Source organism: Phacochoerus africanus, chromosome 10 (genome assembly GCF_016906955.1).
Source record: "Phacochoerus africanus isolate WHEZ1 chromosome 10, ROS_Pafr_v1, whole genome shotgun sequence".
NCBI classification, from domain to species: Eukaryota; Metazoa; Chordata; class Mammalia; order Artiodactyla; family Suidae; genus Phacochoerus; species Phacochoerus africanus.
Window position 1 is genome coordinate 114,201,334 of NC_062553.1, and position 22,743 is coordinate 114,224,076.

General features: G+C 39.2%; 1 pseudogene; it reads left to right on the top strand.

The window, feature by feature from the left end:
• Positions 1-1,833: 1,833 nt before the first annotated feature.
• Positions 1,834-16,947, top strand: LOC125137484 (ferritin light chain-like; annotated as a pseudogene).
• The last annotated feature ends 5,796 nt before the right edge of the window (positions 16,948-22,743 follow it).

A 22,743-nucleotide genomic window follows, 5' to 3' on the forward strand; every position in this document is an offset into this window, starting at 1 on the left:
GTAATGATAAAAATCAAAGTTCCAAGGATGATAAAATTGCAGAATTGTGATAATAAATATCTTTGCCAATCCTGAGGCAGGTTTGGAAAAATAAAAATGTCTTGGCTAGGTACAGAGGAAACGGGCCCAGGCGTTCAAGTATAGCTTGACCCAAAAGATGAAAGCAGGCATGGCCCAGAATACATAGGGTTCTGAGAGATACACATAGCTTGAAGAGAAGGTGCCTGTTGTGATGTGAGGGAAAGTAAGGTTATATAGGTAGAAGGCTGGGGGAAAGGACAGGCCTTGAAAGCCAAGCAGAAAGAGTGTGGATTGAATGCATTAAATTGGATTGATTGAAATATGGAGACACTTTAAGATCCTTAGCCAGGAAATGAGAAAAAGTGAACAGTTGCTATTTTTACCAGAATGGGGAGGCATGTTCTTATCTAATTCTGGGATAGGGGCAAGAAGGAGAATGTTTAGTTTGAAAACAAAATAGTATTTTGTCTCATTGCTTTAAGTTGTTTTTAGTTACAAAGTTTACTTCATTTCAATCTCCAGATAATAGTAAAACAATATGTGGTTTTTGTTTGTTTATCAAATGCAATCATGTGTTAAAAATTGTTGAAAAACACAGAATATAAGCTCCTGTACAAGGTACTTTTCATTAATATAATTAAAATAATGGGATATAATAGAGAGTTACAATTATAAAAAATGGCCCTTCTTTCCCTGTGCCCAGTCTCAACCCCTAATTTTTAATCCTTTCCCTGTGTCTTCTGGTATTTGTCTTTATATATGAGAAATACATATTTATGCTGCTATATCTTATTACATCTATTTTATACATTATCTATTGTCTTTTCACATTGGTTAATGAGGATTTAGCTCTCTTACACAATCACCCTCTTCCTTTCCCTCCAACCTCCCAATATAATTAAATCACAGGTTTGGCTAAATTTTATTAGGTATTGACATTATTTTGACTGTCTGCACATATTTTATAGTTCAATCTTGTAGTAGTGTACCATGATTATGCTTCTTTTCCACTTTTTTTTTTTTTTCACTGAACCACAGCATGTAGAAGTTTCTGAACCAGGAATTAAACCAGAGCCACAGTAGCAACCCAAGCTACAGCAGTGATAATGCTAGATCCTTAACCCACTGAGCCACCAGGGAACTCTTATAATGAAGTTCTTTTAAAATTCCTAATTTAATACCGCATATACCTGCATTTATCTCTGGAATGCATTTAGTATAAGAATTGTCTGTGCGTTTATATAAGAAGCAAGAAAAGAATAAATAATGGATAGCATTGCGTTAATATATATATGTCATATTGATATGAAATGACATGATATTAGCATATATAAATAATTAAAATTTAAGAAATTAAACACTGAAGCAAGAAACTAAAAGCATTTCCCATATACCAACAGCTAGTAGAGTGGTTCTTCGGCAGTATTTCTAGTACTTTTGGGTGAGAGATTATCTCCATATTCTATCCATTTGAAAAACATTGGGGGTTTGAGATGCCGGACAACTGATATTTATTTTCTTCACTGAATTGATTGTTAGTAATGTATAAGTGTCAACAATTATGCTCTACTGCTCATACTTTCTGAATTTTGTTTCATGCACATTGGGCTGAAATTAGCTGTGTTTATATATACACAAAAGGACTGAAAAATTAAAATTTCCATCGTGGACTGGCTTATACCAGATCCTCTATTATAACCCTTGGAGCAGAGCTGTCTTTGAATGAAGTGACTACTCAATACATATTTGGTTGCTTTTTTTGTTTTTTTCACAACTTGTTAAGGGCTTTGATTTATACAGTGTAGGTGAACTATGAGGGAATTCATCCAGTCCAGGTATAGATGTATCATGGTAGAATTATTTTTTACTTCATACATAAAAGATAGGAATGGATTCCCTTATTCTGTCTGGACTGAAAAATCATTATTTCGTTAGGCGTTCTTTCATGGTCTCCAGTCAATCTAGTAAATTATCAACTTATTTTATATCTTCTACTTCTAAATCATGTCTCCTTTTTCCATGTTTTACATGAGAGAAAGCATATTGCCTGGGAAGAATGTCTTGACCAGTCACATCTGCCTCACTCTTGTAGACCTTCTGCTTTGTTGAACTTCCTCTAGACCTTCCAACAAAAATATCTGACTTTTTTCCCAAGTCTTACTTCCTGACCATGGAGTGCAGCTTGGAAAAAATACACAAAGCTCATTGGCTCTATCACTGCTTGATGATTTCCAACATTAGCTCAGTTTCACTCTCTGGATAACTTCCTCACCAATCAACAATAAAGACTATTCCAGACTTCTATCACTTATCCAGCCCGATGCTGTAGGTGTACTCCGCTTATCTCTGCTCTGTCAGAGAAAATAACGACAGCAGCTGCCACTTAACAAGCACTTATTGCCAAGTGCTTTACAACAAAACTGCACAGTAGATCTTTTATTCCCTTTTTGCAGGCCAGGACAACCTCAGAAGAAGAAACATACTCAATGGCACACAGCTCATACATACACACAGCTCATCAGATAACAGCTGATTCATGTCTTATCTTTTTTCTTTGTTTTTCCCTTTGTTACTTTTTAATTTTAATTTTTGTATGGCCCCACCCATGGCTTATGGAAGTTCCTGGGCCAGGGATTGAATATGAGCCACTGCTGTGCCCTGCACCACAGCTGTGGCAACGCCAGATCCTTAACTCAGTGCACCAGGCTGAGATTGAACCTGGACCCCTCAGAGACAATGCCAGATCCTTAAACCACTGTGCAACAGCAGTAACTCCATCTTACAAAGGATGATATTTTATGTACAAAAATATATAAAGTTGGAGTTCCTGTTGTGGCTCGTGGTAATGAACCTGACTAATATCCATGGGGATGTGGGTTCCATCCCTGGTCTTGCTCAGTGGGTTAAGGATCTGGCATTGGCATGAGCTGCAGTGTATAGGTCGTAGATGCAGCTCAGATCCTGTCTTGCTGTGGCTGTGGTGTGGGCTGGCAGCTACAGCTCTGATTGGACCCCTAGCCTGGGAACTTGCATATGCCATATGTGTGGGCATAAAAAGTAAAAAAAAAAAAAATATATATATATATATGCACACACACACACATATATATATAGTTAGTTTTATATTTATTATTCCTTTACTATTTTTAAACATTTATTTCAAAATCATTTAAAACATGGAAGAGTTTAAGGAGGAGTTCCTGTGGTGGCGCAGCAGAAATGAATCCGACAAGGAATCATGAGGTGGCGGGTTCAATCCCTGGCCTTATTCAGTGGGTTAAAGATCCGGTGTTGTCATTAGCTATGGTGTAGGTTGCAGATGTGGCTCAGATCTGGCATTGCTGTGGCTGTGGTGTAGGCTGGCGGCTACAGCTCCGATTAGACCCCTAGCCTGGGAACCTCCATATGCCATGGGTGTGGCCATAAAAAGACAAAAGACAAAAAAAAAATTACAAGAAATTCCCATATACTCTTCACCAGATTCAACAATTGTTATCATTTTGCCACATTTGTCTTCTTGTCCTCTTTCTGTATGCATACGGCTGTGGTTATTCTTGAATCATTTGAAGATAAGTTGCAGATATTATATTTCTTTGCCTCTAAAATCCTGGGTATAAGTTTTTTTAAAAAAAACAAGGATATTCATGATCAAAATCAGAAAATTTAACACTGATATATTACTATATCTAATTTATAGTTCATTTTCAAATTTCACTGGTTATCCTAATAAATAACCTTTATAGCCATCCTACTCCACCCTCATGCCCATCCCCCTACCACAGGATCCAGTCCAGGATCTCATATTATAGTTCAGCTGAATTGTCTCTTCAGTCACACTTAGTCTGGAACAGTTCCTCAGACAAATGTTTTGCTCTTGATCGTGACATATTTGAATAGCTCAGGCCAAATATTTTGTAGAATGTCCCTCAATGTGGGTTTTCTTCATGGAATATTTCTTTATAACTAGACTTAGGTGATGACTTTCTGGCAGGAATACTGTATAAGTGAGGTTGTTTGCTTGTCAATGTAACATTCAGGACAAATACAGTATCAGCATTTTACATTTTTGAAAATGTCAACTTTGATTACTTGGTTAAAGTGATGTCTTCCATGTTTATCCTCCCTAAAAGCAGTATTTTCCCTTTTGTAATTAATAAGCTACTTTGAAACTATGTAGCTATCTTGTTCTTCATCAACTTTCAACCCAATAGTTTCAGCATCCATTGACAATTTTCTCTGAATCAATTATTGTAGTAGTTGCCAAACGGTGATTTTCTATCTCCATAATTCCTTCTACACGAGATTCTACTGTAAGAGAATTTTTCCTTCTTCCATATCGATTTATTTATTATCAGAAGAAACACATCTATTTATTAAATCTCAGTGTAATATTTCCTCACTGATCAGCATTGCTGCCTCTGACATTTGTCAAGTTTCCATATGTTCGTGGGTCTTTCTGGGCTCTCTTTTGTTCAATGATCCTTTGGCCTTTCCTGTTCCAAAACAACATTAAGTAATATGGTTTCATCATTAGTTTCAATGTATGATTGGCCAAGTTTCCTCTTTTTACTGAAGAGTTCCTAGGATATTTTTCCTTTTCCATGCAAATATCAGAATCAGCTGTCATTTTTCACAAAACTTCTGTTGATATTTTGATTAGGATAACATTAACTCTGTAGGTCAATTTGGGGACAATAACTTTTTTTAAAAAAAAAATTCGAGCCTTTCTTTCCATGAACATAGCATATTTCTCCATTTACTTAGGTATTTTGAGTGTCTTTTAAAAATGTTTTGTGTTTTTTTTTTTTTTCTGTACATGCCTTATACATCTTTTATTAGATTTAATTTTAGATAACTTATTTTTGAGTTATTTTTAATATAGTCTCTTTCTAAATTACGTTTTCTACTTATGTGTTGTTACAGAAATGTTTTCTGAGTACTTGTTAAATTTAACAGAAATACAACTGAATTTTGCATATTGACCCTATGGTAGATTCTTATTACTTCTAAAAAGAGACCTTTTAGATTTTTTACATAAACTTATAACTTTTGTGAAATAATGCAGTCCTTTGTCTTCCTTTCTAACCATTTTGGCTTTGATTTATCGTTCTTGTCTTTCAGCGTGAGATTAATAAAATGGGTAGGAGACGGCTCACAGTCCTGGGCTTCACTATCCAAAATCCATGCTGGGTCCCCACTACAGTTTGGCACCATCTAGTGGTGATTGTTCACTCCAGTTTACATATTGATGGGAAGTATTCAGGGTCTGTAGTGACTGGATATCACAAAAGTATCAGTGATTCCAGGAAATTCTTGGCTAGATGGCAACAGTTTTGTTGGCTCAGTTTGGAAATATTGAATTGGGAGATCACTGAACAAGCAGGATTCAAACTCTACCTCCCCTTTGGGTTTTGTGTTTTTTTCATGTTAAGTTCCTTCCCTACCCCTATCATATTCCATTCCCTGTCCTCAGGAAAACAACTTTATTCTCCTTCCTCTGTTCTACCTGTGAGGTTAGGTGGTGGATGGGAGCAAATCATTCATTCTATAATCTCAGAATTCATGACATCTGGGTGTGTTTCACAGGGTTTTACTGTATTTATTTGTGCATTTTTCTCTCTCCTTCCATTATAGTAAAATAGTAACTACAAAAGATTGAGGATTTTTATGTTTCATTCACAGCCATATTTCCAATGAATAAATAGACATTTTCTTAGCATTCAGGCATCCAAGAACATTCATTGGATAAAATGAGCAAATGGATATTGAAATAGTCCATTACACAGTAGATTTCTTAATTTCTTCCTGTAATTCTACCAACTATTACTTTACCTTTTCTTTTTTCAGCACCTGTGGCATGTGGAAGATCCTGGGCAAGGGACTGCACCCAAGCCACAGCAGCACCTCAAGCCACTGCAGTGACAATGCAGGATCTTTAACCCGCTGTGCCACAAGGGAACTCTGCTTTAAATTTTTAAGGCTTTTGGGAGTTCCCATTGTGGTTCAACAGGTTAAGAGCCCAACATAGTATCTACGAGGATGTGGGTTTGATCCTTGCTCAGTGGGTTAAGGATCTGGCATTGCTGCAAAATACGGCATAGGCTGCAGATGCACGTTGGATCTGGCGTTGCAGTGGCTGTGGACTAAGCCAGGAGCTGCAGCTCCAATTTGACCCCTAGCCTAGGAACTTTCATATGTCACAGGTACAGCCATAAAAATTTTTTAGGGTTTATTTTTATTAGATGCATACAAAATTAAAATTGTTGTGGCCTTTTGATGAACTCAGTCTTCCTTAATAATTTAGTTTTTTGGGTTTGGGTTTTCGTATTTGGTCAAAAACCTAATTTCAAGGCACTGCACAGTGCACTGCCCTGTGGATCAGTGTCTTGCTTCAATAGTGTTTGGACCAGGAGTTCCCATTGTGTCTCAGTGGTAAAGAACCTGACTTGTATCCATGAGCATGTGGGTTCCACCCTGGCCTTTCTCAGTGGGTTAAGGATCCAGCATTGCTGTGAGCTGTGGTATAGGTCACAGACATGGCTCAGACCTGGTGTTGCTGTGGCTGTGGTGTATGTAGGTTGGCAGGTGCACCTCCCATTTGACCCCCAGGTTGGGAACTTCCATATGCCACATATGTGGCCCTGAAAAGAAAAAAAAATAGTGTTTAGTGTTTGGACGGAAGAGAACCTGGGACACCACTTCTTCCAGCCTCTGACCACCATCCAACCTTTTTTCCAGTGACAACTGTTGGTACCAGATACTCAGCTATCCTCAGCCTCTAGGAGGAGCCAACACCATTTTTAAAGCTTAGTTCTTACTCTCAATCAACCGTGAGCTTGCAGGTTCATCAGAATTACTCCACTGAAGTAGAGGCTGCCAACAACTGCCTGGTCAACATGAATCTGAAGGTCTCCCACACCTACCTCTCCCTGGGCTCCTATTTCCACCACAATGATGTGGCTCTGGAGGGCATGGGCCATTTTTTCTGCCATTTGGCCAAGGAGAAGCACAAGGGCACTGAATCTCTCTTGAAAATGCAAAACCAATGTGATGGCCCACCCTCCTCCAGGACATGCAGAAGCCAAAACCCAGGACAATGTGGAGGCCACCCTGCTCATGCAGAAGAACATGAACCAGTCCTTTTTGTTTTGTTTTGTTTTTTTCTTTTTACAGCAGCACCTGTGGCATATGAAAGTTCCCAGGCTAGGAGTTGAATCATTGCTACAGCTGCCGGGCTGTGCCACAGCCATGGCAACACAAGATCTGAGCCGAATCTGCAACCTATGCTGCAGCTTGTGGCAATACTGGATCCTTAACCCACTGAGCAAGGCTAGGGATCCAATCCGCATCCTCAGTGAGACAATGTTGGGTCCTAACCTGCTGAACCACAGCAGAAACTCCTGAACCAGGGCCTTTTGGATCTGCGTGCACTGGGTTCGGCCCGTGCAGACCCCCACCTCTGTGACTTCCTAGAGAGCGATTTTGTACAGCAGGAGGTGAAACTCATCAAGAAGAAAGGCAACCACAGGCTGGCTGGTCCCCAGGCTGGGCAGGGCGAGTATGTCTTCAAAAGGCTCTCCCTCAAGCAGGACAGAGTCTCTGGAGCCCAGCGGGCTCTCTTGTGCCAGAGCGTTTGCCTGAAGCCTCTCTCTGCAGCCACTAGGCAGCTTTTAAACCACTTTGGAATCCTCTCCCGAGCCTTGGACCAAAACGAAACAATAAAGCTTTTTGCAGCAAAACAAACAACCCCTCCCCCAACAAAACAAAAAAAAACTGTTTCATTAATAACATGCCACTAAGCTTTCTTTTGGTTAGTATCTGACAAGTATCTTTGTACTTACTTTTACTTTCAATCTTTAAATGTCCTTAGGTTTTATGTTCCTTTCTTCTAAACAGTGTTTAGCTGGATTTTTTTTTTTTTTTTTTTGTCATTTTGCCTTTTCTAGGGCCACTCCCGCGGCATATGGAGTTTCCCAGGCTAGGGGTCTAATAGGAGCTGTAGCCCCTGGCCTACGCCAGGGCCAAGGCAACTTGGGATCTGAGCGGCGTCTGCGACCTACATCACAGCTCACGGCAATGCTGGATCCTTAACCCACTGAACAAGGTCAGGGATCCAACCCGCAATCTCATGGTTCCTACTTGGATCCGTTAACCACTGAGCCACGATGGGAACTCCTTTAGCTAGATTTTTAAAAATACAATTAAGAGTTCCCTCATGGCCTAGTGGTTAAGGGCTCAGCATTGTCACTGCTGTGGCTCAGGTTTGATCGCTGGCCTGGGAATAGCAGCATGCCATGGGTGTGGCCAAAAAAATTTACAAATCAGTTATTTAACTGGTGAGCTTAATTCATTTATGTTTATGATAATTATTGATATATCTGAATTTGGGGGTTCCCAAGGTAGTGGTCGAAACAGCGCTACGGCTGCTAGCCTACACCACAGGCACAGCAACAATAGATCTGAACCACATCTGTGACCTATACCACAGCTCACAGCAACACCGTATCCTTAACCCACTGAGTGAGGCCAGGGATTGAACCTGAAACCTCATGGTTACTAGTCAGATTCGTTTCCACTGAGCCACAACAGGAACTCCCGAAACTCCTTATTGATTTAAAAAATCCTTTTGCTTCTTTTTCAGATCAGGTTATTCCTATTAGTCTTATTTCACCTGCTCATCTTTAATTTCATTAGTTTTTAAAAAATTCCATCATTTATTTCTGTAAATATTCTATGCCCAATCCTCCATTCTGTAAGTAGACCTGAAACACTTATAGAATGCTAACATATTTATAGAATGCTAACATAATTGTTACACACATTAGGTAAACACATATTTTCTAGGTACTCTCTTTAAAAACTTTAATAATGTATTTTATTTAACCTATATATCCAAAATGAGGTGCTATTTTAATGAGGTTATCATTTCAATGAGGTACTCTTTTAAGAACTTTACTAGCATTAGCTCATTCAACTCACATTTTACTGATTAACTGGAAACTGCAATAGAGAGAGGTAAAAAAAATGTGGTCATGATTACATAGCTAGGTAGATTTCTGAGCTGGGATTTGAAATCAAGTTGTTAACTGTACTCAGCATAAAGCAGGGGAAAAACCCAAATGTTGTTTTTGGCAAAAGAAAGTTTTATTTTTGTCTTCTTCTTCTTTTTTTTTTTTTTTTATAGCCACACTCCATAGCTTTATGGAGGACGTTCTCGGGCTAGGGATCAAAATTGCGTTGTAGCTCAACAGGTTCAGAACCTGACATAGTATCCATGAGTATTTGGTTCGATTCCTGGCCTTGCTCAGTGTGTGAAGGTTCTGGTGTTGCCACAAAGAGCAGCATAGGTTGCAGATGCAGCTTAGGTTGGCAGGTGCAGCTCCATTTCGACCTCTAGCCTAGGAATTTTCACATGCCATAGGTGCAACCTTAAAAAGAAAAAAAAAAGTATGTATTCTTCTGTTATGTATATTATGGAAAATATCATTTCTGGATCTCTATAAAATTAAATAAAATATATTAGATATATCAAAGAACTAAATATACTGAATATTCCATAAGCATAATACAATATAATGAGTATATAGACACAATTTATATTTGTGTTATTTTAAGGAAAAAAAAATTCAAAAAAAAATTTTAAAGGTAAAGATTAGTGATTTTGCAAGATATAAAAAGAAACACTTCATTTTCAAGAATGAGCCACAATACGGATCCTTTATGGAGAGATACAAAGTCTTATTTGATTTTTTTAAAACAAAAAACAAAACAAAAAAGTTTCAGAAATTAAAGAAACATACAGTCCCTTTTAGAAGCTCTCAATATTTGCCATCATCAGAAAGGGTCTTGGTGGGGAGAAGAATAAAGATGGCAGAAGAGTAAGATGTCATGCTCACCTTCTCCCCCAAACACATTAAAAAAAAAAAAAAACCCTACATGTAGAATGATTCACACAGAACATCTACTGAAAAGCTGTCCTTTTTTAAACCTCTAAAAAGGACAAGAAACCCTCCACATAACTGGATAGAAAGAAAGAAAAAAAAAAAAGAGAAAGAGAGAGAGAGAAAAGGACTCAGGACAGGTCTAGCACCCCTGAGAGGAAGCTGTTAAAGAGGAAAGGAACCCACACCCTGGGAAGCCACCTAACTTATGGGGAGATCAGCCAAGATGGAGTGACCTTGAAGTCACCAAGAAAAATGCAACAGCTGGATTGAGGAGGGCAAAGCAGAGTGAGAGCAGCACAGATCATCTGCACCACTGCCCTAGGCACCACAGTCTGAGATGCTTGGGTGAAGCCTGGGAGCTGAGACTCAGGCTCCAGAGGTCAGTTCTTGGTAGAGGACTGGGGTTGGGTGTGTGGAGACAGCCCGAGGGGCTAGGGAGTGGTGTGCCATGGACTGGGGAGGGGAATACCACAGCCAAGGGAATCTGGGAGGATGTATGGGCCCAGGAGAAGCAAGGCACCATTGTTTGGGAGGGCAAGAGGAGGAGGGGTGGACTGCCATAGGACTCTCTTTCCCTGCACATGCAAGGACTCTCAGAGGACAGGGTGCCTCTGGCACAGGCTACAGGTGGTAAGAAACCACTTGCTTGGGCTACAGGAGACTGGGTGCCTCTTGTGCAGGCTGTGGGTGGCTGGTCACCTCCTGTGTGCATTAAGGGCAGTGGGGGGTTAAGCACGATATGGCATCTCTCGTGTAATCTACAGGTGGCAGGGATAAACCACAGTAGCCATCTCAGAAACCAGAGGCAGGGCATGGCCCACCACTACTAGGGGTCTGTGAACAGGCTCCACCTGCAGCCCCAGTCATCTCAGAGGTCAGTAAAAAAGGGGGCACTGCAACTGAGCACCACCTATTTTTGCTCTCATTCCTCTGGGAACACATCCACCCTGCTGCTACCACTGCCAAATGCTCTGGGCAGCGTCCATGTATGCCTGATCCCTGTCACTTCTCAGGAACTTTCAACTAGGAGCAGCCTGTGCAGCACCTCCTGTGTGTGCTAAGCAGGACAGAGTGCATCTTGTGGTCTACAGCTAGTGGGGGCAAACCACCACAGTTATCTCTGACTCCAGAGGTGGGCATGGCCTGCCATCACTAGGGATCTGTGAACAGGCACCACTTACAGCTCCAATCACCTCAGAGGGGACCACAGAGGAGGGCATTGTGACTTAACCCCACCTATTGTTGCTCTCACACCCCTGGCTACTTACACACCCTGCCACTGCCACTGCCAAATGCTCTGGGCACCACCTAAATCTGCCTGAAGCTCATTACCACTTCCTAGGGTTCTGCAACTAGGAGTAGCCTGTACTACCTTCCAGTGGTTCCTCACTACTGTCAAGAGCCCAGCAACTAGGCACTGACTACTAGTCCTGCCCATTGCCTTCTTCTTCCTGGAAGTACACGCAGCATCCTATCAAGGGGATAAGAGACTGCTCGCATTGAGGAAAGAGACAGCAAATATCCAAACTCCCATGCCAAAAATAAGTAGTAACCCCCCACAAAACACAAAAAGGAGCTCTTACTTAGAAATAGCCCTCCAAGACTACAGTAGTTGGTTCCCCTAAACTCACAGAATAAGAAAAATATAAGCAAAATGAAGAAGCTCAGGAACCATTCCCAGTTAAAAGAACAGGAGAATTCACCTGAAGAAGCAAACAATGAAACAGACATCTACAGTCTGATAGACACTGAGTTCAAAAGGGAGATAGTGAAAATACTGAAGGAATTAAGGGTGAGTATGAAGGAATTAAGAGTGGATATAAACAGTAATGCAGATTACTTTAGAAAGGAATTAGAAAATATGAGGAGCCAAGAAAAATTAGAAAATTCATTTGCAGAGATGCAAACTGAGTTAAAGGCACTAAAGAATAGAATGAATAATGCAGAGGAATGAATTAGTGACTTGGAAGATAGAATAATGGAAATCACCTAATCAGGACAGTGGACAGGAAACCAAAAGAACAAAAATGAAAGCAATATAAGAGCTCTATGGGATAATATAAAGTGGACCAATCTATGCATATAGGGATTCCAGAAGGAGAAGAAAAAGAAAAGCAGGATGAAAATATATTTGAAGAAATTATGTCTGAAAACTTTCCTAATCTAAAGGAAACAGATATTAAGATACAGGAAACAGAGAGGGCCACAAACAAGTTGAACCCACACCAAGACATATTATAATAACAATGGCAAAAGATAAAGAGAGGGTTCTAAAGGCAGCAAGAGAAACACAAAGCATTAATTATAAGGAACCCCATAAGGCTATCAGCTTATATCTGTACAGAAACACTACAAGCCAGAAGAGAATGGCAAGATATATTTAAAGTTCTAAAAGGGAAAAATTTGCAGCCTAGAATACTCCCCCTAGCAAGAATATCTTTTAAAATAGAAGGAAAAATAACGAATTTCTCCGATAAACAAAAACTAAATGAGTATAGCAACACTAAGCCCATTCTAAAAGAAATACTAAGAGTGCTGCTCTAAATAAAAAAGAAGTAAGAAGAAATAGGATGGAGGAAATCACAATTGAAAGCAATCACTTAAATAAACCAGCATACAGATCTGAAAGGGAATTTTAAAAAAGCCTACTGTAAAAGTGACGGTAGACACAAAGAACAGCAACAAGAAGATGTTAGAAAAGGACTTCAAAATCATAAAATGTGGGGAAGTTAAGTCATAAAACCTAGAGTCTTTTTTTTCAGAATGTATTTGAGCCTATGTGACTATCAGCCTAAAGCAAGCAGATATAGAAAGGGGTTAACATACTTGAAAAACAGGGCAACCAGAAATCAAAACCAAATATAACATTCACAAAAACTAAAAGTACACGAGCATAAAATAAAAGGAAATCATCCAACCAAAAAAAAAAGAAGAAGAAAAGAAAAAAAGAAAGTAATAAAGGAGAAACATAGACTCAACTGGAAAACAAGGTTTAAAATGGCATTAAATACATATTTATCAATAATTACCTTAAATGTCAATGGACTAAATGCTCCAATCAAAAGACAGAGTGGCAGACTGGATGAAAAAGCAAGAGCTTACAATATGCTGTCTACACGAGACTTACCTTAGGGCAAGGACACATATAAATTGAAAGTGAGGGGATGGAAAAAGATATTTCACGCTAATGGAAAAGACAGGAAAGCAGGAGTTGCAATACTCATATCAGACAAAATAGACTTTAAAACGAAGGCCATAAAGAAAGACAAAGAAGGACACTATTTAACGGTACAGGATCCATTCAAGAAGAGGATATTACAATTGTCAATATACACACTCCTAATATAGAAGCACCCAAATACATACAACAAATACTAACAGACATAGAAGGAGAAATTGATGGTAATACGATAACAGTAGGACACTTTAACATCCCACTCACATCAAAGGACAGGTCCTCTATACAGAAAATCAATAAGGCAACAGAGATCCTAAAGGACACAATAGAAAAGTTAGACTTAATTGCCATTTTTAGGATATTACATCCAAAAACAATCAGAATATACATTTTTTCAAGTGCACATGGAACATTCCCAAGGATTGACCACATACTGGGGCACTAAACTAATAACCTCAGCAAATTTAGGAGTATAGAAATTATTTCAAGTATCTTATCTGACTATAATGGCATGAAACTAGAAATCAACCACAGGAGAAAAAAATGAGAAAAAACTGACTATATGGAGACTAAACAACATGCTACAAAAAAAACCAATGGGTCAATGAGAAAATCAAAAGGGAAGTTAAATACCTCAAGACAAATGATAATGAAAACACAATCATTTAAAATATATGGGATGCTGCAAAAGCAGAGCTTAGAGGGAAGTTCATAGCAATATGGGCCTTCCTCAGAAAAGAAGAAAAATCTCAAATCAACAACTTAACCTATCACCTAAAAAAAAAATTAGAAAAACAGGAACAAACAAAACCCAAAGTCAGCAGAAGGATGGAAATCATAAAGATCAGAGAGGAAATCAATAGATAGAGATTCAAAAAACAATAGAAAAAAATCAATAAAATCAAGAGCTAGTTCTTTTAAAGAGTAAACAAAATTTACAAGCCTCTGGCCAGATTCACCAAGAAGAAGAGAGAAAGAACTTAAACAAAATAGGCAACGAAAAAGGAGAAATCTCCACGGATACGGCAGAAATACTGAAATGGTCTTGGGTTTTGAAAACAGCACAATTTAGGAGCATTGCCATCTAGTGTTCACTTTTAGAACTGGTCCCACAAAATTAATGTAATCTCAACAGACAATTTCAAAACGTAGTTAAGATCTTGACTCTTTGAAATTGGAGCCAGAGATCAAGAGAGTTTCCTGAGGTAATGAGAAAATTTTTTAAATTAAGTAAATAAAGGAGGAGGTTACTAAATTACATGTACATACATGTGAGGACAGCAATAAATAAGGTTAGACAATGAAAAGAGAAAATGGCAAATGCACAGGATCCTTTAGGGAGAATAAATAATGTGAGGAGGCTGAGGGTCAGATTGTGAAGCAGTAGAAAAATAATGAATTGGATGGGAAATTAAAAAAAATACAACATACGTTTACAAATTTCTAAGAATTTTTGCTTCAGATAATAAAAAGCAACTGTTTGTTGAGTAGTTAGTGAGTACCAGATATTCTAAATGTTTGGCATGTAATACATATTTGACTTCTATATTTACTCTTATACCTTCATTTTAAAGATGAGAAAATTGAGGTATAGAGAGTTTACAACGCCAGTAAGTGGCAAAACTGATTTGTCTAAGGCAAGAGGCTGGTTCCAACTCCATCCTCTTAATCCACATACTATAAACTTCCTTCTAAAATAAGTACAGAACTCGGCCTGGGGTCATTGCATAACATTAGAAAGTTTAGTCAACCATCCAAATAACTCTGACCAAATTTTATTATTTTTATTATCTGGATCTGGTGTTTAGATAACTGATAAAATCATCTAAAAATTTCTCAGTTTTCCCTTTTACATCTGTGCTAGGTCCTAGATAAACTTTAGTACACACATGTCTTACATATAAAAATACTACAAGCACTCTACTTTCATTTGTACAGTGTGTAATGTCAACTTTTTTGGGAGAAAGGGTACATTTTTTCTGTCAGCTCTTGGTAATCTTTGCTCTCATCAGCTCAATGGTGGTCACCATTATAGGTTGAGTTGTGTCTCCCACCCCTTTTCTCATTTATATTTTGAAATCCTAACTTCCAGTATCTCAGAATGTGACTATATTTAGAGAGAAGCTCTTCAAAGAGGTAATTAAGGTAATATAAGGTCACTAGTTTGGGCCCTAATCCAATATGACTTGTGTTTTTTTTTTGTTTTTATTTTTTGCTTTTTAGGGCTACACCTGTGGCATATGGAGGTTCCCAGGGGAGGGGTTGAATCCGAACTACAGCTGCCGGCCTACACCACAGCCACAGCAATACCAGATCCAAGCAGCATCTGCAACCTATACCACAGCTCACAACAACGGATCCTTAATCTGCTGAGCGAGGCCAGGAATTGAACCCACAACCTCATCGTTCCAAGTCAGATTCATTTCCGCTGCACCGCAGTGGGAACTCCCAACTTGTGTTCTTAAAAGAAGAGGTGATTTGGATGTGGAGAGTTACAGAGGGAAGCGCATGTGAGGACAAAGGGAAAAGACAGCTCTCTACAAGTCAAGGAGAGAAGCCTCAGAAGAAACCATCCCTGACAACTTTGCTCTTAGACTTCTAGCTTCCAGAAATGCTAGAAAATAAATTTCTCTTGTTTCAGTCACCTAGTCCATGGTACTTTGCTATCGCAGCCCTAGCAAACCAAGTAGAATGAATGCACTGTTCAGGCTCTTGGTTTTTACAAAACAAACAAACTACACTTGATAGTTTGAGGAGAGAGAGAGGGAGAAAAGACATTGCCTAAGAAGTATTAAATAGCTCAGAGAATCTCTGAAGAACTAAAGAGCCAGGTTTGAAGGCCATCCAGTCAGAAATTGTGCCAGAACCTCACTGTGAGACTGTGTCAGTAAAGGCTTCAATGAAACCAGACACTGCAATGCACTTCACTCACTGTGGACATGAGACACCAGGACTTCCCACTTCTGACCGTGAACGGTGACATCTCAGTGGCTACATTTGCCTTCATGATGGGTTTCCTGCGGCTCTGCCTTACATGTAGCTCATTTGCGGTTTGACATCCTGCATGAGTGTGTGTTGGGGGAGCCGAGGCTCCATGCCTGCAGCCTAGCTGTGGGTGGGTTGGGAGAGTGCGTTTTCTGGCTCTGCCATGTGGAGGTGGATCAAAAGGCAGGAAATTGTCTAGACAGGGAAAGGGTGCTCAAATGTAGTGGAAAACCAGGAAAAGCACATAAAGGGAATCAACTTTTTTTTGGCTACGCCTGTGGCATGTGGAAGTTTCCAGGCCACAGACTGAACCCTTGCCACAGCAGTGATAGTGCGGGATCCTCAACCCACTGAACTACCAGGGAACTCCAGGGAGTCAATTTTAAAACCTTTGGAGTTCCCACTGTGGCTCAGTGGAAATAAACCCGACTAGTATCCATGAGGATTCAGGTTCCATCCCTGGCCCCTCTTAGTGAGTTAAGGATCCGGCTTTGTTGCAAGCTGTGGTATATGTCACAGATATGGCTCAGACTTGGCATTGCCTATGGCTGTGTCCCAGGTCCCAACTGCAGCTCCATTCTACCCCTAGCCTGGGAACTTCTATATGCCGAAGGTGTGGCCCTAAAAAGAATAATAAAAAAAAGAAAAAAGAAAAGAAAAGAAAAATCTTATTAGAATTATTCTTTGACCAGATGCTCTGCTGGTACATTTCTCTGTGACCTCATTGTCATTTCCATAGCACTTTCTTGAATCTGTTTTAATTCTCATTGGATAAAACTCTCCCTTTTCTAGATTCAAATGAGTATCAAGCACGAATAGCTGGACCTCTCACCCACCTTGTTGTCTTCATTTATAAGAAAGAAAGGAGTTCCCATTGTGGTGCAGCGGAAACGAATCCGACTAGGAACCATGAGGTTGCAGTTTCGATCCCTGGCCTTGCTCAGCTGGTTAATGATCTGGCATTGCCGTGAGCTGTGGTGTAGGTCACAGACGTGGCTCTGATCCTGCATTTTTGTGGCTGTGGTGTAGGCCAGCAGCTGTAGCTCGGATTCAACCCTTAGCCTGGGAACTCCCATGTGCCACAGGTGTGCCCCTAAAAAGCGGAAAAAAAAAAAAAAAGAAAGAAAAAAGGAAAAAAGAAAGAAATAAAGAAAATAAGCAAGTTGGTATGAAGATGTTGCCTGCCAAGAAGTCATTACTCTTTATGCTGGTAAAAGAACTCCCCAACTTTCCTCACTGAATCATCTCTCTCTCTCTTGAACCCATGTCCTCATGGATGCTAGTTGGGTTCATTACTGCTGAGCTATGACAGGAACTCCAGTTTGCACATCTTAATACCGTACTTCTCTACTACCCTCCCTCCCCCACTGGTAACCACTGGTTTGTTCTATGAGTCTGCTTCTTTTTTGTTATATTCATTAGTTTACTATATTTGTTAGATACCGCATATAGGTCACATCATAGAGTATTGGTCTTTATCTGATTTATTTCACTTAGCATACATAATGCCTTCCAAGTCCATCCATGTTGCTTCAATTGGAAACATTTTCTTCTTTTTATGGCTGAGTAGTATTCCATTGTGTATATCCCACGAATATATTATATCTTGTTTATCCATTCATCTGTTTATGGTTACTCAGGTTGCTTCCTCTTGGCTACTGTAAATAATGCTGCTATGAACACTGGTGTGCACATATCTTTTTAAATTAGTGTTTTGGGGGTTTTTGGGGGATATATATGCAGAAGTGGAATTGCTGAGTCATACATTTCTATTTTTAGCTTTTTGAGAAAATTCCATACTGTTTTCCATACACAATTTATATTCCTATCTACAGGGTTCAAGGGTTCCCTTTTCTCTTCATCCTTGGCAATGTTTGTTATTTGCGTTCTTTTTGATGATAGCCATTCTGACAGGTGTGAGGTGATACTTTATCGTGGTTTTGATTTGCACTTCCCTGATGATTAGCGATGTTAAACATCTTTTTATATGCCTATTGGCCATCTGTATGTCTTCCTTAGAAAAATGTCTATTCAGGTCTTCTGCCCATTTTTAATTGGGTTGTTTGTTCTTTTGATGAGCCGTTGGATATACCCCCTTATTGGGCATATCATGATATAAAATATCATTTGCAAATATTTTATCCCATTCAGGATGTTGTCTTTTCATTTTGTCAATGGTTTCCTTGGCTATGCCAAAGTTTGTAACTTTAATTAGGTTCCATTTGTTTATTTTTGCTTTTATTTTCCTTGCTTTAGAAGATGAATCCAAAAGAAATTAATGCTATGATTTATGTCAAAGAATTGCTCTGCCTATGTTTTCTTCTAAGAGTTTCATATTATCCAGTCTTACATTTAGTCTTTAATCCATTTTGAGTTTATTTTTGTATATGCTGCTAAATAATGTTTTAATTTCATTTTTTTTACATGCAGCAGTCCAGTTTTCCCAATGCCAACTTATTGAAGAGACTGTCTTTTCTCCATTCTATATTCTTGCCTCCTTTGTCATAGATTGTTGATCATAAGTGTGTGGGTTTATTTCTGGGTTCTCCATCCCAGTATCACTCATTTAAATCCAAATTTGCCTTGGAAGAAATAGTTCATCAAAGGCACCGTAACTGAATATATTAAGCATCTAGCTCTAGAGTTGTGTTTCTACATCAATTACAAAATAAGACATAAATTAGTATCCTTTAAAAATTATGGACATAAGCACTGCCTTAGTCTGTTCAGATGATTGTAACAAAATACCTCAGACTGGGAGACTTATAAATAACAGATATTTATTTCTCATAGTTTTGGAGGCTGGGAAGTCTAAAATCAGGGTGCCAGCAGGGTTGAGTTCTGGTGACAGCTCTCTTTCTAGTTCATAGCCTGTATCTTCCCACTGTGTCTTCACATGGTTGAAAGAGCTAGGGATCTCTCTGGGATCTCTTTTAGAAGGCACTAAACCCAATCATGAGGGTTCTACACTGTGGAATTATAGAACCTCAGCTAAAATTAAAGCCAGAACAAGTCTGTAGGGGTAGCTCTCACTCCCTGCCATACATAATCAACTACTTCAAACAGGAAAAGACTTTAGTCTCTATGTCCAACAGGAAGGTGCCTTTTATTATCCAGCAGAAAGAAGAAAATTTCTCTCCACCCCAATCTGAGGCTGTAGCAGCCCAACCAATGAGAAGCCTCCATAGTTATCACAGCCCCTCCCAACCCTCACCTTTTCCCTGCAGAGGCAAGTACCCTCCCTCCTTTCTTCTAGCTCTTCTTTTAACAACATTAACTTTGTGTTTTACTGGACATAATGTTATTAGTGTGTCTTTTCATATCATTTGGAAATGTGTTCCTATAATTCCAAAATTAAAACTTACTCTTTTCTTCTTTTTGACCACTTCCGTGGCATGTGAAACTTCCCAGGCCAGAGATTGAACTTGTGCCACAACTGTAACCAGAGCCACAGGAGTGACAATGCTGGATCCTAAACTTGCTGAGCCACCAGGGAACTCCAAAAACTTACTCTTAAATCTTTGAATTCTTGTTTTATAATTCTTGCTTTAGTGAATATCATATACTAAAACATCCAATGGAATAATTTTTGTGTGATTAGAAGTCATGTCCAATAAAGTTAACCAAGACTACAGCTTTTATATAGAGATGAGCTTGATTTAGGATTCTGTGTATCTTATGTTGCTAGATTGCTTAACCTAGAAAGGGGTAAATCTAAAATGGAGATTAATTTTTGATATTATAATAACACCACATCTAGGCTTCTGACTGGCTTGTGTGAAATGAATGTGTGGGTTTCTCAGAAAACCACCTCACAACACTCAGACCAGTATGATTTACCTAGTATTTTGGACATCCAGGGAGAAAAGGCTTAGACTTGAGGGTGGTTCCCTTCTCCCTGGGCAGAAGGGAAGGGGGAAGGAGGAGGAAAGAAAGAGAACTGTATTTAAAATTTTATCTTCTTAGGGTAGATACTGAGTATTCCGAGGCTTGTAAATAATAGGATAATGCTCCCCACTGAAATTAGGACCTTGTCTTTATGTTATAAATAAATTTATAATTTCCTAATTGCTATTGATATTTGTTGCAGCCTAAACAAGCAGATGTGTTTTTAAATTAGATCTGCTTATAATAAACTAATGGATGTCTCAAGTTCAATTTTTTCTTAGACCCTTATTTTATGAAAGTATTTTAATTGTGTTTACTGAAAGAAATATGCACAATTAAATTGACTTCTCTGTGATTACATATTTCATAACTTCCTTTGATATATAATCTTTATTGATAAAGTGGTTATTCTCAAAAGTAAATGGAGGCAAATGATTGTGGTAAACAGTAAAATTAAATATTTATAAATAAATATCAAATGTATTTCCTCTAAAATGAGTCATTTCTGGAGAAGACACATGTGCATATAAACGTGATTTAGGCACTTGATATATTAAGTTTATGCAGTATTTTCTCAAAACAGTTAATCTATTTTTCTCTCTCTCTTGCTTTTTTTTTTAGGGTTGCACCTGCAGCATATCGAAATTCCTAGGCTAGGGAGGAATCAGAGCGAGCGTAACTGCTGGCCTGCACCACAGCCACAGCAACACAGGATCCAAGCTGTGTCTGTGAACTACACCACAGCTCAACGCCAGATCCTTAACCCACTGAGCAAGGCCAGGGATTAAACCCGTGTCCTCATGGATGCCAGTCGAGTTGTTACCACTGAGCCACAGTGGGAACTCCCAAAACAGTTAATTTATTTTTCATTTAACTACTGTTGTTTAAAAAATTACTCCAAGACTTGTTGGCTTAAAGCAACACAATTTTGCTATGCCTCACAATTTTGTTATGCCTCACAATGTGTGGATTGGGATTTGGCAATGGCTTTTTGATTTCATATTACTAGGACTCACTGGAATGTCCAGGATGCCTGCTTCCCTCACATCTTCCACTTGGGCTGGACTGATTCTCTTGGGGTCAGATCGTTGAGTCTTTGGTTCCTCCTGTTGGCTGGGCTCCTTGGTCTTCTCCAGATAGCATCAGAGCCTCTCTCCATGTGGCCTCTCTATGTAGTTCTTCTGGCAAGGTAGCCAGACTCCTCAAGTTGTCAGGTATAAGCCTGGAACTAACACACAGTCACTTCTGTCACATTGTGTTGGCTAAAGTAAAATCACAGGGTCAGCCTGGATTCACTGTGGGAGAGGACACACAGGGTATGAATACGAGGATGAGTGGTTCATCAGGGAAGAGGGAGTACCTTGCGGAGTTTAGCTGCTTCAGTCCATGTGTTCCTTGACCACATCATTTCCTGGATCCTCAAGGGTAAAAACTGAATATTTCTCTTGGTGTATCTTTTGTGTTATCTGAGGCTAAGAAATGCCTTTCACAAGCAACAAGTTCCTATTACATAGCACGGGGAACTATATTCAATATCCTGTAATAAATCATAATGGAAAAGAATATGAAAAAGAATACATATAGAAGTTCTCACTGTGGCGCAGTGGGTTAAAGATCTGGTGTTGCTGAAGCTGTGGTGTAGGCTGCAGGTGCAATCTGGTTTGATCCCTGGCCAGGGAACTTCCAAATGCCACAGGTATAGCTGAAAAAGGAAAAAAAAAAAAGAATACACACACACACACATATATAATGCTGAATCACTTTGCTGTACACCGGAAGCTAACACAACATTGTAAATCAAGTATACCTCAATTTTTAAAAATGTCTTTCAGAAAAAGAGCACTCAATTTAATAAATTTGGGAGATAGTGCAAACAATAGCCCTTCTCTTGGGTTTATAATGTCATACTAAAAACAGTAAGGTTTTTGCAGTATCTAAGTACATATGCTTTGTTTAAGCCGGCATTTCCCAAACACTTAAGTGCATGGAACTGTGCCTGACACTTGGTAATCACTTACAAATAGTTTGTTGAATGAGATTTGTCATGGGATCCTTTTTCACAAAGTATACATACATGGACATTACAAAGAACTGGTGTTGCCAAAGGAAGGAACGGGAAAAACAGGTTTATAAGAAAGGAGTATGTGATTCTGAGTTTCTTCCTGACTTACAACCTTCTTGTAGGTGCTTCCTAATGAATGAACTGTGGTACTTTAGTCTATACCACCCCATCTCTTGGTTGTAGGTGACTAGATTTGCATGGGCACCTGACCCAAAGGCAGCAGCCAACAACTATAGGCTGGCCAGCAACATAAAAGATAACCTGGCACACGAACTTTTACTAAAAGTAGTCTAAATTGGCTTGTGATTGGCAGACTGAATTCAATCCTGTTACTTGGATGGTTGGTGGGAAAATTGGTCAGTTAGTTGGTGGAGACAGGAGTAGGAGAAAACAAAGCAGAAAAGAAGTGAGCTTCTGTTCTATGGAGCCTTGGGATGCTATTTCTTCATTAACCTGGTTGTACAGCTGCTGAAAACACCGCCTATTTCCCTTTCTCCTCTCATTTTAGAATAAAACCCCATTAACTGAGGGAGCTCAACTATGTCTCCACTCCTTACAATATGAAAGAGTGTAATAGCTGATGTCAGGGAGAGAGGCCTGAGGCCCTCTTATTTAGAAGGAGAAAACATTTTATTCAATCAGCTGCTCAGGGGAGAAGTGTCACA